The following is a 9,745-nucleotide window of genomic DNA, read 5'->3' as shown; positions in this document are numbered from 1 at the left end:
TGCTAGCGGCGCCGTGTCTCCCCCCCCCCCCCCCCCCGGGACAGGAGGTGGGCTGGTGTCTTCCCTGAGGTTTGCAGGCCCTTCAGAAAAACAGCTGGGGGTTTTAATGTGAGAAGAGGTTTATTTAACCTTTAGGAAGATTTGCGTGTCAAAGCAACTGAGGAAGGAATTATACACATTTTCTCAAGGAAAAGCTCTAAGAAAAGGGAGGTGAGAAAATGTCGCTTTCTCTTTTGGAAACTAACAAATTTAATCTTATTTTTATAGACCCTTACAATTGTCCCTGTTGGTCTCTATTTTAAAGCAACACCACAATTTACTGATGACCTCTGTTGCTAGTTTTGCCTTTCTCTGGGCAGTCTGCAGCCATTTAAATATTCAGCAAGCCCACAGTCAAATACAGAGCAGAGGTGTCTGAGTCCGTCCTGGCTGCTGTAACAAAACACTGTCAACCGGCGGCTTATAAACAGCAGAAATCGATTGCTCACAGCTCTGGAGGCTGGAAGTCCAGGATCCAGCAGGTTCAAGGTCTGGCGAGGGCCCGTTTCCTCACAGCAGTGTCTTCTCACTGTCACCTTACCTGGTGGAGGCGGCAAGGGGTCTTGGGGTTTCTTTTCTACGAGCATTCATGAGGCCGCTATCCTGTGAAAGTTTGTGGAAATCAAAATGGAGTCCACTGTGTCAATGTGTGCGGAACCCTGACTAAACTGAGCCGGGGAAGGCCACGGAGGGGGTGTTTTCTCAACCAGCATGCCTGAGAGCAAGAACTGTTATTTAGAGGATGCTGCAGAACTACAGCTTTGCACAAAGACCACTGCAACCTGATGTCCTTCTGCAAGGGCATCCACCCCAAACTACCTCCCCCGGTCTGCACCGACGCCATCCCTGCTGTCGATCCCGGTAGCCAAGGATAATTATCCCCTAACAACAATATCGTCGCTTCTTCCTCCTCCCTTAATTATGCTTTTTTCTTTAAATCTGCTTGAGGATTATAGACCGTGGCGCATATGTTCAGGGCAGCCTGAATATGGTCTGCTGGGTGCAGACTTTGAAATGATGCCTAAATAACTCCTTTGCTTTGCCGGTTTTGCCTCGGTTTATCTCTTGGTTTGATGGTCCTCATGGTCCACTCATCCCCCAAAGGCCTCGCCTCCTAAGACCACCTCCTTGGGGGTTAGGATTACGATGTATGAATTTTGGGGAGACATAAATATTTAAACTGCTGCAAAAAGCAATGATCAAAATCACAGCTGGATGAATTCTTTATTTATTTTTTTGGGGAGAGGTTTTTGCTATAGGGCGCGTGCGCTCGCCAGAAAGACAGAGAGAGGCAGGAGACAGAAAGCGAGAATTTTTTATTTTTTAACTTATTTTATTTTTAAAAATTTTAGAATTATTTTATTTCTTTGTTTATTATTATTTCATATGAGTTTGCCAGAGAAAGACAAAGAGAGAAAGAAAGCAAGCCACCACATCTGAGACTCGAACCACAGTTGGCCCCGTGGGAATTCCAGCACCTTAACCGCCACGCCACCTGCTGGCCCCACAATCGGAGGAATTTTTAAAATCAGTGCAATATGTGCCTGGGGGTGGGGGTGGGGGATCTTTAAATATCTCATATCAATAATGAACAGTTAAAGCAAATTCTTTTCTCTTTTTTTTTTTTTTTTGAGGGATTTTTGCTGTCAACCATGTGTGCTCACTGGAGCGACAGAGAAAGAAAATGAGAAATCACCCCCAGGGAGGATGGTCACCCTGTAATGCCTTATCCTCTGCACTCCTCCTGGTATTTAAGGCATGCACATCCACGCACCTGGCGTGTTTCAAGCCGCTGGGTCTAGGACTCAAACCATGGTTGACCATGTGGGAATCCAGCACCTTAACCACTATGCTACCTGCTGATAAGTGGCAATTAAAGCAAATTCTTTTTTTCTTTTTTCTTTTTTTTTTTTTTTGAGAGATTTTCGCTTTGGGCACGTGCGCTCGGCAGACAGACAGAGAGAGACAGAGAGACAGAAAGCGAGAAATCACCCCCCAGGGGGGATGGTCACGCCGCAGTCCCTTCTCCTCCGTTCTCCTCTCGGGATCTTGGGCACGCACGCACACGTGCCCGGCGTGAGTTTTAAGCCACCGGGTCCGGGACGCGAACCATGGTCGACTACGTGGGAGTCCAGCGACATAGCCATTACGCTAACTGCTGGTTCCCACGCAAATTCTTAATTAGCAATGTGCAAAAATTCCCCTTTGATGTACATTAATTTTATCGACTGTTGCATTGTCCTTAGCACTTGCACTTTCCCATGGCTAACGATGTGAGTATTGTTTTGTACTTGCTTACAAAGTCTTACCCAGTCCAAGCCCTAAGAAACAGCATAATTGCAGGACCGAGCAACTGAAATTGTAAGTTTTCCTTGAAAGACCCAGTACATTTCTCTGGGGATCCCATCAGTCACACAAACTCACATGTGATCATTCAGGCCCTTCGATAACTGTTTTGTCACCCTAAATAACATTTCCTAGTTGCAAAACATAGAAACATCCACAATGGTAGGGACCAGCAGTTGGCGTAATGGCTATGTTGCTGGACTCCCATGTAGTCAACCCGGTTCAAGTCCTGGACTCGGTGGCTTAAACTCATGCCAGATGCGTGTGCGTGCGTGCCCAAGATCCCGAGAGGAGAATGGAGGAGAAGGGATTGCGGCATGGCTATCGCCCCTGAGGGGAATAAAAATGCCCTATAGGAAAAAAAAAAAAAAACTCTCAAAAAAACCCCAAAATAAAACAAAACCATCCACAACTGTCATCTAGTATCAAAGCCCTCTTATGCGCACCCTTGGAAGGGCACAGGTGAGTTTCCAGCGTTTAATGTCTCTGTGCTAATTTATTTTTACTTTAATTTACTTTATTATCTTTTTTTAAGTTTTTGTTCTAGAGCATGTGTGCTCGCTGGACAGACAGAGAGGGAAAGTGAGAAATCACCCCCCGGGGGGATAAGCATTGCCACAATCCCTTCTCCTCCGTTTTCTCCTGGGATTTCGGGCACGCACACACACGTGCCCAGCCTGATTTTCAAGCTGCTGGGTCTGGGACCGCGCTGTCGGCCGTGTGGGATTCCAGGACTTGAACCACACAGCACCAGCTGGCCCCTGTGTGCTGATTCTTGAGGACAAATCCACTCCCGAGCCATCTCTCGCCTCAGTCCAGGTCGGCGGCTCCACTGTTCCCGCTGTCCTGCCGCCCGGGACAGTGAGGACACCTCGGCGCTGTTCTGCAGTCCTAAGACCACCTCCTTGGGGGTTAGGATTACGATGTATGAATTTTGGGGAGACATAAATATTTAAACTGCTGCAAAAAGCAATGATCAAAATCACAGCTGGATGAATTCTTTATTTATTTTTTTGGGGAGAGGTTTTTGCTATAGGGCGCGTGCGCTCGCCAGAAAGACAGAGAGAGGCAGGAGACAGAAAGCGAGAATTTTTTATTTTTTAACTTATTTTATTTTTAAAAATTTTAGAATTATTTTATTTCTTTGTTTATTATTATTTCATATGAGTTTGCCAGAGAAAGACAAAGAGAGAAAGAAAGCAAGCCACCACATCTGAGACTCGAACCACAGTTGGCCCCGTGGGAATTCCAGCACCTTAACCGCCACGCCACCTGCTGGCCCCACAATCGGAGGAATTTTTAAAATCAGTGCAATATGTGCCTGGGGGTGGGGGTGGGGGATCTTTAAATATCTCATATCAATAATGAACAGTTAAAGCAAATTCTTTTCTCTTTTTTTTTTTTTTTTGAGAGATTTTTGCTGTCCAGCATGTGTGCTCACTGGAGAGACAGAGAAAGAAAATGAGAAATCACCCCCAGGGAGGATGGTCACCCTGTAATGCCTTATCCTCTGCACTCCTCCTGGTATTTAAGGCATGCACATCCACGCACCTGGCGTGTTTCAAGCCGCTGGGTCTAGGACTCAAACCATGGTTGACCATGTGGGAATCCAGCACCTTAACCACTATGCTACCTGCTGATAAGTGGCAATTAAAGCAAATTCTTTTTTTCTTTTTTCTTTTTTTTTTTTTTTGAGAGATTTTCGCTTTGGGCACGTGCGCTCGGCAGACAGACAGAGAGAGACAGAGAGACAGAAAGCGAGAAATCACCCCCCAGGGGGGATGGTCACGCCGCAGTCCCTTCTCCTCCGTTCTCCTCTCGGGATCTTGGGCACGCACGCACACGTGCCCGGCGTGAGTTTTAAGCCACCGGGTCCGGGACGCGAACCATGGTCGACTACGTGGGAGTCCAGCGACATAGCCATTACGCTAACTGCTGGTTCCCACGCAAATTCTTAATTAGCAATGTGCAAAAATTCCCCTTTGATGTACATTAATTTTATCGACTGTTGCATTGTCCTTAGCACTTGCACTTTCCCATGGCTAACGATGTGAGTATTGTTTTGTACTTGCTTACAAAGTCTTACCCAGTCCAAGCCCTAAGAAACAGCATAATTGCAGGACCGAGCAACTGAAATTGTAAGTTTTCCTTGAAAGACCCAGTACATTTCTCTGGGGATCCCATCAGTCACACAAACTCACATGTGATCATTCAGGCCCTTCGATAACTGTTTTGTCACCCTAAATAACATTTCCTAGTTGCAAAACATAGAAACATCCACAATGGTAGGGACCAGCAGTTGGCGTAATGGCTATGTTGCTGGACTCCCATGTAGTCAACCCGGTTCAAGTCCTGGACTCGGTGGCTTAAACTCATGCCAGATGCGTGTGCGTGCGTGCCCAAGATCCCGAGAGGAGAATGGAGGAGAAGGGATTGCGGCATGGCTATCGCCCCTGAGGGGTGATTTCTCACTTTCTGTCTCTCTGTCTCTCTGGCAAGTGCGCATGCCCTATAGGAAAAAAAAAAAAAAACTCTCAAAAAAACCCCAAAATAAAACAAAACCATCCACAACTGTCATCTAGTATCAAAGCCCTCTTATGCGCACCCTTGGAAGGGCACAGGTGAGTTTCCAGCGTTTAATGTCTCTGTGCTAATTTATTTTTACTTTAATTTACTTTATTATCTTTTTTTAAGTTTTTGTTCTAGAGCATGTGTGCTCGCTGGACAGACAGAGAGGGAAAGTGAGAAATCACCCCCCGGGGGGATAAGCATTGCCACAATCCCTTCTCCTCCGTTTTCTCCTGGGATTTCGGGCACGCACACACACGTGCCCAGCCTGATTTTCAAGCTGCTGGGTCTGGGACCGCGCTGTCGGCCGTGTGGGATTCCAGGACTTGAACCACACAGCACCAGCTGGCCCCTGTGTGCTGATTCTTGAGGACAAATCCACTCCCGAGCCATCTCTCGCCTCAGTCCAGGTCGGCGGCTCCACTGTTCCCGCTGTCCTGCCGCCCGGGACAGTGAGGACACCTCGGCGCTGTTCTGCAGCGAATTGCTCAGTGCCCCTGAGACCTTCGTGGTGGGCGTTTGCTTGGGCATCAGATTATTCCCAGTAGTCCAAAGCTGCGTGTCCCCGCCCCATCGCATCGCATTATGTGTTTCGTGAGGCACCGAGTGTATAGGTCAAGTGTCAGGAGCCACGGGGACCCCCGTGCTCCCTGTGTCCCCTCGCCCAGGCGATGTATGTAATATGGCTACTCTGGTCCTCCTAGGACCCCACCGGCCTCTTAGTCGCAGATTCCACGTGGAGGCCCAGGGCCCCCCAACCCCGCCATTATGAAGACTCTCCGTGTCAAACTTAGGAACTGGATGTTGAGATGCATACCGGTTACATTTGCTTTCTTATTACTGAAAATGGCTCAGGAAGGTGGCCTTGCCTTCATCCTCCGACAACTGCTTTGTGAGACTTTCTAAGTCCACACTGTGTCCATCCTGGGAATATGGTGTGGGGCCCGTGGGAAACATGTAATTGTAGGGCCCATGACTGGGAACATAGAAAGAAGAATCAGTGTTACAAATAACAGTCTTGTTTCCAGAAAGTTCTGTCTTAAAGCAGTTGAAGTCACCACTGTGAATAGGCTGGTGGGGATGTCTATGAGGATAAAAAGTTCACGAGAATACAACTTTTTTTTTTTTCTTTGAGAGGTTTTTGCTATAGGGCGCATGCGCTCGCCAGACAGACAGAGAGGGACAGAGAGACAGAAAGTGAGAAATCACCCCCCAGGGGGGATGGTCACACTGCAATCCCTTCTCCTCCATTCTCCTCTCGGGATCTTGGGCACGCACACACACGCGCCCGGCGTGAGTTTTAAGCCACCGGGTCTGGGATGCGAACTGTGGTCGACTACGTGGGAGTCCAGCAACATAGCCATTACGCTAACTGCTGGTTCCTAGAATACAACTTTTTTGTTTTATCTATTTATTTGTTTCTTTTTTTAAGTTTGTTTGTGCTTTTCTTTGTGCTTGTTTGTTTGTTTGTTTGCTATAGGGCATCTGCACTCACCAGAGAGAGATGGAGAGAGAGAGAGAGGGAAAGTGAGAAAGCACTCCCCAGGCATAGCCACACTACAAGCCCTTCTCCTTCGTTCTCCTGGGATTTGGGGCACACACGCACACACGCACACACACACACACACACACGATGTGGTTTTCAAGCTTCCAGGTCCAGGACTTGAACCGTAGTCGGCCATGTGGGAGTCCAGCACCTTAACCACCATGCCACCTGCTGGCCCCTTTATTTTACTTTTTATTGGCAGAGGATACAGGTGCTTGTGAGAGACAGAGAGAGTGAGAGAGAGAATGCCCTGGCAGGTTGTGATCACACCACAGTTCTCCATTTCTCCATCCCATCAAGATTTGGGGCACATGTGCACCTGCGCCCAGTGTGTTTTTCAAGCTGCCAAGAGCAGGACTCGAACCTTGGCCAGCCACGTGGGATCCAACTCCCCGTGTACGGGCTTAACTGCTGTGCTAGGAGGCCAGTCCTAGAATAGATCTTTTTAGTTCAATATCAGTTAATGCCAATATCAGTTATTCTAGAAAATATAAGTTTTAAGTCCTCATGGAAACTCTGGTCCAGTGCCCCTGAGGGGCTGGCTTCACACCGAGAGCATGAATCCAACTGCGTTTTTCTTTCCCTTTGAGAGTCCTACTAGAACACTTGAAAGCGTCCTTCCCAGCGTGGGGACAACCTGTCTTTCCTCCGGAAGTCCATTCTGTACACACAATCTCCGACTGGTTGATAGGGTGGCAAACTTCCTTTGGCAGGTCCTCCTGGGCCCTTCGAACTGTGTGTCCAGTTTCCAAGGAAAAGAGACACGCTTTTATCTACTGCACACGATTACGAAAGGACTCGGCTAAATTGGGCACAGGATCTGGTCTCAGACCCAAATCCACAGGCCTGCCAAATATAAGTTCAAAGGGAGCCATGCCGTGCTTGCTTGCCCGGGCAGGCTCGCCCTCAGCAAGACCGGGGGTGCAGTGCTAGGACACTGTAACCGGTGTCTAGGGCGCTGCGTGTGTTAGAGTTCAGCGCATCTGTGCTATTTGTCCAGAGGCCTGAGTGCACAGGCAGCATGACAGCATAACTTGCATTCTTCTTTTTAAAACTTTTTCGAGAGGTTTTTGCTACAGAGTGTGTGCGCTCACCAGAGACAGAGAGAGACAGAGAGACAGAAAGCGAGAAATCACTGCCAGGGGGGATGGCCACGCCGCAATCCCTTCTCCTTCCTTCTCCTCTTGGGATCTTGGGCACGCACGCACACGCACCCGCTTGGGGGCGCGCCCCCACACCCCCCGGGGGTGAGTTCAAGCCACAGAGTCCAGGACTTGAACTGCGGTCAACTACATGGGAGTCCAGTGACATAGCTGTTATGCCAACTGCTGGTTCCTCTTTTTTTTTTTTTTAATTTTTAGAGAGATTTTTGCTATAAAGCTTAAGAGCTCGCCAGAGGGTCGGGACTTGGGACGTGCATGCACACATGTCCAGTGCGTTTTTCAAGTTTCCGGAGCCAATTGGCGGGATCTGGCTCCCTTAACCAGTCACCCACAGGGTCAGCTGGAAACTGTATTTTTCTTTTAGAGAGATTTTTGCTATGGGCACGTGCACTCACCGGAAAGACGGAGAGACAGAGAGACCCAGAGGGGGGATGGCCATACTGCAATCCCTTCTCTTCTTGGGATTTTGAGCATGCACGCACATGTGCTCCTGGCGTGAGACTTAAGCCACCCGGTCCAGCACTCGGCTACGTGGGAGTCCAGTGTTTAACCATTACGCCAACTGCTGGTCCTAGGAAACTTCTATTTTTAAGCACATGCTTATAGACCACTCTGATGCTTCTGCTGCCGACATGAACAGTTTAAAATCGCTAACTCATTTATTATGATTCATGTATTTTTTTTCACAACTACTTATTTAACAATAGATTCTAAAAGTACCTGAGAAGTGTCCTAGTTGGATAGAAGTTATGCAGAAAAATATCCTTGTTCTTAGGAGGGTGATAGGTGGAATTACTCAGAGAGGAGGCTGGTATGTCTGTACCTTCCAAACGGCTGAGCAAAGGAAACCGTGTGTGTACGTAGAGAAGAAGGAGATGAGAAGATAAAGCAAGTGTGGTCAAAGATTAAAAAATAAAAAGAAAGAGCCTGGTGCATCTGTGAGGGGTTTCTCAGTAATTATACCATATGTTTTCTGTAGACTTAAAATCTTCTAAGATAAAAATTCAGGACCGGCAGTTGGCGTAATGGCTATGTCACTGGACTCCCATATAATCGACCCCGGGTTGGGTCCTGACTTAAACTCACAGCCCAAGATCCCGAGAGGCGGATGGAGGAGAAGGGACTGTGGCATGGCCATCTCCCCTGGAGGGGTGATTTCTCACTTTCTGTCTCTCTCTGTCTTTCTGGCGATTGCACATGCCCTATAGCAAAAACCTCTCTAAAAAAATAAAATAAAATCTTCGAAGATACAAATTGGGGGAGAAAAAGTATCTCAGAAAAGCTCTCAAAATTTAAATAAGACTTTTCTATTTATTGATAGTTTCTGTGTAACACAGATTTCTGAAAATGTACAGAAACGACTTGTGTAAAAGTCAGATTTCGAAGTTTGACATCTGCCACTTGTGAATGGCCGCCTTTGCTGCTCTCCAGCAAAATCATCTCCTTTAGCTATGTCATTGTTTCTGGTCCAGCAGGTGGCATGGTGGTTCAGGCGCTGGACTTCCACGTGACTGACCACGGTTCAAGTCCCAGACCTGGCGGCTTGAAAATCATACCAGGTGTGTGTGAGTGCATACCTAAACTCCTGAGAGGAGAATGGAAGAGGAAGGATTCCGGTGTGACCATTCACTGAGGGGGCAATTTCTCACCCTCTCTCTCTCCCCTGCATGTACACGAAAGCAAAAGAAGAAAAGAGAAATGGCATCATTCTGCCCCATGGAGCGCTGCAAGGAGTTGAGCTGTGAAGTAACTGGCGCGTAATTTTCCATGGGATCTTCTAGTGCCTGTCAAAATCCAGCATCCCTCATTTTCCCAAATCTTCTCTGTTGGATGACAGATCTGATACAGATGTTTTCTATAATAATGCAGATGGGGGTTGGCAGGTGGAGTGGAGGTTAAGGGTGCTGGACTCCCACATGGCCAACTGCGGTTCGAGTCCTGGACCTGGCGGCCTGCCTTCTCACTTTCCCTCTCTCTCTTACTCTATCCTTCTCTGGTCAAATTAAAAGAAAGAAAGAAAGAAAGAAAGCTAAAATAAAACAATCCTTTTTTTTTTTTTTTTTGAGAGGTTTTTGCTATAGGG

Source organism: Tupaia chinensis, unplaced genomic scaffold (genome assembly GCF_000334495.1).
Source record: "Tupaia chinensis unplaced genomic scaffold, TupChi_1.0 Scaffold138725_1, whole genome shotgun sequence".
NCBI classification, from domain to species: Eukaryota; Metazoa; Chordata; class Mammalia; order Scandentia; family Tupaiidae; genus Tupaia; species Tupaia belangeri.
The sequence above is the reverse complement of the archived record's forward strand: the minus strand, read 5'-3'. Positions refer to the sequence as shown.